Source organism: Ptychodera flava, chromosome 4 (genome assembly GCF_041260155.1).
Source record: "Ptychodera flava strain L36383 chromosome 4, AS_Pfla_20210202, whole genome shotgun sequence".
Lineage (NCBI taxonomy): Eukaryota > Metazoa > Hemichordata > Enteropneusta > Ptychoderidae > Ptychodera > Ptychodera flava.
The window spans coordinates 29,253,057-29,261,698 of NC_091931.1; the positions used below are offsets into that span (position 1 = coordinate 29,253,057).

The following is an 8,642-nucleotide window of genomic DNA, read 5'->3' on the forward strand; positions in this document are numbered from 1 at the left end:
ATTTGGCAGTAAATTAGCCACACATATGCGGAAAATATTCAATAACGAGCCATATTTACGTTTATAAAAGCAATGAGAGTGCACGACAGTCACTATATGTGTTTTCGCATGTACACCTCCCTCCCAGAATATGTAACTGTCAATTCATAACAAAATAATCAACTATCATCTGCACATCCGAAAAACTTCGATTAATACACTTGTGACCGTTGTAATTAACCAGTGCTTCTCCGAGAGTGCATTTTCATGATACACAAATGAGAGTACACCCTTTTTTTCCTAGATAATGTTGAACTGTACAGCAGCTTTGTGCTGGACCGATTGTCTCCAGTCTTGCCTCGCCATTCACAAATGCGCACAATTTTCATATTGGCTAGTAAAGGATAAAGGTGACAACTGAGGCTAGTCTTGAAGCACTCGAGCATGGACAAGTTCAATAGTCGAGTTTCGAGATTCTCGCGAGATGAGCGAAAACGAGGCTGAGGTTGACAAGCTGGTTTGCAATGAATACAACCATGGCCGCCGTTGAACTTAGATGCTCACCGTTCCCGGAGGGAGTTACAAAGGTAAGCAGTGTTTCTCAATCAAATAAATTTAGTGCTGTTGAAATGATTATCATGTAAGAAGTTTTAGCAAAGTCTTCTTAAGTTTGCTAAAAGAAAACGCGCTATTTATTCGTACTTCTGTACATCAACACAGACGGTTTGGTTTCGACAGAACAAATCTTGATTTGATGACATTTTGCCGCGTCACAAACCAGCAGACGACACATAATTTCGTGAAAGTTGATTGCAACTAAAATTGACGACACATTTTCAATTATTTTGGAGTATTTAAGATCGATATAAGGAGTAGACTGTATATAATATCAAGGTAATGGCACACTCTTCGATGTCATATTCTCGATGGAGTATGTATGGTGTTGATAGGCCCATCTGATGCTCGACAACTGCCACGATACTGCCGCGGGCATGTGTGCTGGTATACTAGGTAGCTGTCAGTGTCACAGCAAGCGCTTGGCTCGCTCTACGATGCGTGTGTTCCTGTGACCACAGGGTACAGATAGTGAATCGATGACTTTTAGTAGCTGAGGTCTTAAGTCTTGCAGGTGGTATTCTGACTTTTTTTTCTGCCTGATACATTCAGGCTTTGATTTCGAGGACTTTCATATCCAATTTGAATTTGTTCTTTATTGTCATGCTGATAAAATCGCAATCTCACAATCAGCTGCACTCAGTTTGAAGTAAAATAATCATAATTAAGTTGTAGTTGTTTTTTTTACGTTTTCGTGATATTTAGATGTTATGCAAACGCAGCAAACCATTATTATTATTATTATTATTATAATTATGATTATTATTATTAATCTTACTGTTATTATCTTTACAGAAAACGAGAATCAGCAGAGGAAGACAGTGCTGTGCTGTGCTTATGGTTGTGTAAATACGGCCAGGGACAGCCAAGGAAATTCGACTGGAATCCACCTGTTTAGGTTTCCTCTTAAGCCTTCCATGAAGAATATATGGTGCAGCAAGATATGCCGGCAAGATGGGCGAGATGGTTTTAAAGTCACTAGGTCAACAGTGATATGCCATAAGCATTTCAAAAAGGAAGATATAGCAGTTTCTCTTGGAGCTAAAATTTTGAAATTGAAACCAGGTATGAGTAAAATAATTCCAGTCATATATTTTTGAAAAAAATTTAAATAGTGTTCAAGAGATAGGTAAAAAACTATTATGTATGACAGTATTTGATCTAGACATGCTGAAAATCTTTTGGTTGACAAGATTTTGTGTAATTCTTTATTTATGGACATTTTTCAAACAAAGGTTTTGCTGTTGTGAACTTGGAGTATGCATATACACTATTTATATTTTAAATTATGTTGTAATTTTCACTAATTGATGGTCCTTCATGTTATAGATATGAAACATATTATTTGGTTTGGTTTATACATCAATCTGTATATTTCCATAGGAGCTGTCCCTGAGTCTGTCCTGTCAGAAGGTAAAAGTGTTGGTCGTAAAAAACCAAGACAGAGAATTACAGCAGAAGAAAAACCTAAAGCAGTTAGACGATTACATTTTGAACATTCGACAGATAGAAAGGTTAGCATATAAATATTGTATAACATTCATCAATAATGTACCCCATGATTCAAATATAGATAATCATCAAAAGTGCTGATTTATGGTAACCATCAAATTGACCAAATTCTATTCTTTAAAAACTTTTTGTTTCTTTTATGGATACTATTATAATGATATATTAGGCAATCTGATACAATGTATACGTACTGTTTCTTTATTAAGCAAACAATTTGAAAGTTGCTTCACGTTGTACACAGACATCATTGGTCATCATCCAAACATATATGACATTGTTAATAATATCAAATGTATTAATTGATTTTTGTTTATGGAACCATCTGAAAATTATCTCATTCTCTTCATATTTTTCAGATATTTTTCAGAGATGCTTCTGTACAGACTGACACTCAAGATATCAAACCACATCCACCCCATATTGAAGACCATTCTTATTCTTTTACAAAGCCGTCTTACCTTGATACCATTGATTTGTGTAAAGAGTATATTTTATGTTTAGAGAAAAAACTGTCAGAGTGCACTACAGAGATTCAGATGTTGAAATGTAAACTTGGGCAAATGCAGATTGAATTAGATGAGTTTAAAAATAGAAAATTTTGTGTTGATAATTTTAAAGATGATGATGCAATCCAATTTTATACTGGTTTTCAAAATTATGCGAGCCAATACTTCAAAATGTCACTCACCTGATCACTGTCAGTCAATACTTCAAAATGTCACTCACCTTATCACTGTCAGCCAATACTTCAACATGTCACTCACCTTATCACTGTCAGCCAATACTTCAAAAGGTCACTCACCTTATCACTGTCAGCCAATACTTCAAAATGTCACTCACCTTGTCACTGTCAGTCAATACTTCAAAAGGTCACCCACCTGATCACTGTCAGCCAATACTTCAAAAGGTCACTCACCTTATCACTGTCAGCCAATACTTCAAAAGGTCACTCACCTTATCACTGTCAGCCAATACTTCAAAATATCAGCCAATACTTCAAAATGTCACTCACCTTATCACTGTCAGCCAATACTTCAAAATGTCACTCACCTTGTCACTGTCAGCCAATACTTCAGGTCAGCAAATACTTCAAATGTTAGTCAATCTATCACTGTGAGCAAGTACTTCAAAATGTTGGTCACCTTATAACTATTAACCATACTTCAAAATGTCAGTCGATATTCCAGTGAACTTGTTTATTGTCAGTGAGAACTTAAGTTTCATCAAAAATCATTTTTCTCAGGAATGAATACAAGGCAGGAATCTGTGTCCATTTTAACTGTACAACTATTTTGTACAACTTTATTCTACAGTATTATGATATTGCTGATGGAAAATTGTAAGAATGAACTCTGACTTCTTACCAATCAATGTTCTTGTCATAAAAATACTGTAAGACAATAGTTGACATTGCATTTTCTACTTACAGATTTACAGAAATAAATAATAGTCAAAGAAATCATGTCTCTGCTTGATTTTACCCCTTATGCACCTGTTTCTTTGGGATGGCCTAAATTTCACCTGATTTGAGTTAGCTAGATAAAAACCAGCATGATTCACGACAACCACACAAAAGTTTTAACACTGCATGTAAGATTATCCCATATATATTTGACTGTATATTTTGTGTACTAAATACTGCCATAATAGACTGAGACACAACGGAAACAAAAATGGCGTCCTTGTATGGCTCTTCTGTCTGTCTGTATCCATCTGTCTCTGCCTGTCATTTCTCCATGACCCTGGCTGAAATATTTGCAATTAACTTACGTGTCTGCGACAGGCAGAGCTGACCAAGCCAGAATACCTAAACAACGCCAGAGGTTTGGAAATATTTTAGCCAGGATCATACAGAAAGAATGGACAGAGGCAAACAGATACAGAAAGCAGGATCAAAAAATACATTGAGACACTTTCTGTTGGTCTACCTGACTCTGTGTAAGCTGTACAATTCTCATTGTAAGGGAGGTCTGACATTGTGATACATCTTCTCACAATATCCTTCTGAATCAGATACGAATGTCATGCTGTGATCATATTTGGTATACAATAGTTCCAATATCAAGATATGCATGCTTACAACATTCCAGACTTGAATCTGCAACAAGCCAAAAGGAGTAAATTTGATTGTATATACAAATATGCTGAAAAATCTTTTGCAAAAATAAACCTTATGGAAGAAGTACAAACAGTAAAAATCTGCTTTTCAGTTCATCTCGCAATATACAATGTTAAAAGTGTCGATAAAAAGCAGTCTTGCTCGAAGAGTTCAAAGATCGTACAGAGCACAGTGAGTATAACATCAATTAGGGCGCATATGGTTCCCAACCCATATTTTTATACAGACAAAGCCCCCTTTCAACTCTCTTTGTTAGAATTTCAGGATAAATAGCCCTTCGATAAAAATAATCCACTGCAGGCAGACATGTTTTGCACCAGTCTCTGTCAAAATAAATTCTTTGAATAAACTGTGACATTTCTTCACCAAAGAAAATGACAAAATCAGCACACTTCATTCCTGTACAATACATTTGCCCCTGTATTTGATGCCAGTAAGCATGGTTGGATTTCAACCGGGCACCTTCCTCACCTATCTTAAGACAGAATGATTTGTCCCTGCATGCCTCTTCAACTGTCATACCTGCTTTTGATGAAGGGCATTTGCATTCAAGTATCACTTCTCCTTCTGGATCTCCCTTCACAAGGCCATCAATACTTGCACCCAAATATGGCTTTTCTAAACTTACCCATAAACCAATTTTCTCAACACAAACATCAAGACCCATTTGGTTTTTCATTTCAATATATTTTTTGATTGCAATACTTTCATACAAATTGCCATATTTCATAGCAGTTGTTTTGATATCTGTATATAATATATTACTTAGATATTTTGATGGTTCAACTTTACATTTTATTGCTACACCAAAATTAGATGCAGTGAGCTTTGTTTTTCTTATGTGTACCCATTCTTTTGAATGTGATTGTTCTTTTGTTTTTAGTTTTATGTCATTTACTTCTTCACTTGATATTTTAATATTATTGACTTGATAATCAACCATGTCCTTAAATTCTGCTGAGCTGATGTCATAGTCATCACTGAAAGGCATGGTGACGTGGGTGGAGTCATCGACAGTGATAGGAACATTTGCTTCAGTGCACTCTAAACGTTGATGGGGATGAATGTCATGAAACAGAAAGAATGATGATGAGGGCAAACACTGCTGTAATGTGTTGCACAAATCTGGAAATTTTTCACCAAGTTGACGATCCTGAGGTGCCCTGACATCATATCTGGCAGATGACTGACATATCAACTTTCCTGTCCTGCCATAATGTGGCTGAAATATGGTGATTTCATTCAAGGGTTTTGGGTCAACCTATAATAGACAAAACAGAAAAATTCGCTCTTTTAAAACACCATGGGGATATATATTAAAGTCACAGTTCCATAGTCAGGTTTTACAAAAAATGATATCATTAAATTCTAAATGGCTAATTGCACCACAGCACTGGTCTTGAATGGGTAGAGTGTTGTTAACTTGTTTGAGGGCCAAAGTATAGTGTACTGCTGGAGAATTTCTCACTCAAGCCTTTCACTGCAATCATGATTGGAAAAAAAAGCAAAAAACAATCTCATTAAAGACTGAATATGGTAGATTTAGCTTTGTCTTAGCAATTGACTGTGAAATCTTCCATGCTGTAAGTTTGCAGGTGACCATTTTTGGTTTGCTTACAAAATACCAGTTGTTTACAAACAAAAAAACTCTGTTACCTGAGTGCTCATTAGCATAGTTTCATTGCATAATGTGTTAATGTGTTTAGTATTGCACTGCAATGCAGATACGTATGATAAGCACATGCTCCAATGCAAGTACCGGTACACTGTTTGTAATAATAAACAACACTACACTGATTGAGATAAGCATACCTTGAGATTCCTGGGTACTACCCACACTGACAGTCTTGAAGTACATGATAAGGGCTCTGGATGATCATGAAGGCCACGTCTGTGAAAGTCTTCAAGAGCAAACAGAACACCACCAACATGTGAACATTTTCCAAGTCCATGATTTCCAAGCCTATAAACATACAGTATAAAGTAAGCTCATACTGTACAGCAAAAATACTTTACAATTTTCCAAGTTAACACAATGACACCATAGACATAAAGATCTGCCACTTTAGCCAGGGCTGTACCTGCACTGCCTTGACTCAAGCAACAGCTCTTATAAATGATACAAATTATATTGTAACACACTTCATCAAAACTCCCCGGTGTGATATGTGAATTTATGGTCACATGGTAAACATCATTTTGATGTTGAAATATGCAGTTCAAGTTACCAATTCACAGTTTCCACAATCAACAGTCAGAAACTATTGACTGGGGAAGTTTGAAATTGCTGTCTACATATGCACACACTCTGAAATATGTAAAGAAGATGGAAAGAGTGGTGATAGCAAAGGAACTTCTCAATTTTTGGGTGAAGACATTTGATGAGGTGTGTTACAAAACATATTGACTGGCCATAATTATGTAAAATTATACGTTTGTTTTCCCTCTGACCTTAGAGCTGCCCCAAAACAGTCCATTTCCTTCTGTTAATGGCTACATGAACCAGATTGTTTTGGGGAGAGTCTAAAGCCCTCGGGCAGCAAACATGCTGTTACCCTCATGGCCAGTCAATATGTGACCAATACAACATCAAACACAATACTCTATATTTTGATTGTGGAATTACTCAGATACAAGCTCTAGGCTAGCTCTAATATTCTAGCATGCACATTACCTATGTTTACACTTTGACACTGTACAGACAATAACGAAAAAAGATCAAGAAAATAACAAGTATCAGAACTACCATCAGAACTACAATTATCTTGTTTTAAGTGCAAATATACCAACAATAGCTTATTTTCTATCTTCGGTATTTAACTGTCATGTGCATCAACTGCAATTTCTACAATTTCAGGAATAGCGGAACTGTTGGCATGTTGTAGGGAGTGGCACAAGAAATTGAAGTTGTTGCATAAATAACAATCTAACTGATAGAGTCAAAGGTTACAGCAACTCTCTCTCTGTAACATTATGAGTACTAGATAAATATTCAATATGAAACTTTTCAACTTGTTAAACTAAAAATCGGTAGAAACTAAAACAGGATAAGAGAGATAAATCACTGAAATAAGATACCCAAATAAAAAGTATAAATTCTAACTTATGGATACTAAAAAACATAATAATGATAACATGACTAACATGACATATGGGACTGGCAGCTGCTCATGTTGATAATCTTAAATCTTTTTGTTTTGTGTATCATCAGTTATATTTTTTAATTTTTTAAAAATGCATTAAGGCACATGCCTTAATATCTATGTTATCATGGCACACTGAGATCAACCTTCGAAACAAGGAGAAACTGCATTTTTGATAAACAAAAGAAAAAGGATTATAAAATGAAATCAACAGTTACAGCTACTGTCCCTGTGGTTTAATCAGTTACCCTGCTGGACATTCACAAGCTGCCTTGACAACTTCTCCTGAGCTCAGTGAAAAGACAAGCATCGCCATGTACGGCTTTGTTTTCATCGAGGGTATCACTTTAGCTTTCACATATTTATGATGATCTTTTGACAAAACTTGAATATCTTTAATGTTGCCTTCATAGAAGTATTTATATGCTTTAAGTCTCTTATATTTAATTCTGCCAATGTCAAGTTTATTCATACTATATCTTCTCGTCTAAACTAAATATTCATAGAGCTGAATAAATGTCAGTGGTGGAACCTCTCTTAAGTCACTACACCATCTTTCTCCAACTGTCTCCTTTAACATATCTTCATATGTAACATCCCTGCTGATATCTAAGTCATGTGGATTTCCAGCACTACAATCACCTACAGTACATAGCACTGCATAAGCCCTCAATACAAGATCTGCTTTTCTACACTTGGGTGGACAGTTGCAATCACCATTTTCCTTCAGCAAGGCTCTAAGCTGTTTCACATTTAACTGTTTAATGTCATGCAATGAAGAAACACAAACCTGTCCCTCCATTGCTGTCAGTGTCTGGCTGATATCACTCTGGGAGGCCATACTGCTGTCACTGTTCTAGAAAATTCAGTACAAACACAGTTACTCCACAAATGACAAAAACAGCAAACTCATCAATTTCATCTCAAAAATACATCTGACCGAACATTTTTTGAAGAGGATGATTGGGGATAAAAATAAAACCCAAAAAACATAACGATTGAGTTGGTTATACACTGTCTGAAGTGACATAAATGTGTCTGAGCATAGACATGGAGAGGAAGAAGTTCTCTGTACTGACAGACGAAATCATACAGAATGCTATGGCTTCCTTCAGTCCCGTAACTCGACTTTACTAACTTGTCCCTACCACAAACAACAGCGGGAGTTTGGTAAAACTACGATCCACAGCAAGTCAGGAATAAAGCTTAAGTTTTAGTACGCCATCACTGAAGTCCGAAATCAGTAAAGCCATAGCCCACCGAGTCACTGACTG

At 36.1% G+C, this 8,642-nt stretch overlaps 2 long non-coding RNA genes across 2 annotated transcripts; one reads left to right on the plus strand and one right to left on the minus strand.

Moving 5' to 3' along the window:
• The first annotated feature begins 1,426 nt into the window (after positions 1 to 1,426).
• Positions 1,427 to 3,565, plus strand: LOC139131405 (uncharacterized). Its single transcript, XR_011552120.1, has 3 exons — positions 1,427 to 1,659; positions 1,978 to 2,108; positions 2,463 to 3,565. It is a non-coding gene; the product is annotated as an uncharacterized lncRNA (long non-coding RNA).
• LOC139131406 (uncharacterized) lies at positions 3,376 to 8,353 on the minus strand. Its single transcript, XR_011552121.1, has 3 exons — positions 8,159 to 8,353; positions 6,038 to 6,188; positions 3,376 to 5,486 (listed from the first exon to the last, which is right to left on the minus strand). It is a non-coding gene; the product is annotated as an uncharacterized lncRNA (long non-coding RNA).
• Positions 8,354 to 8,642: the final 289 nt, after the last annotated feature.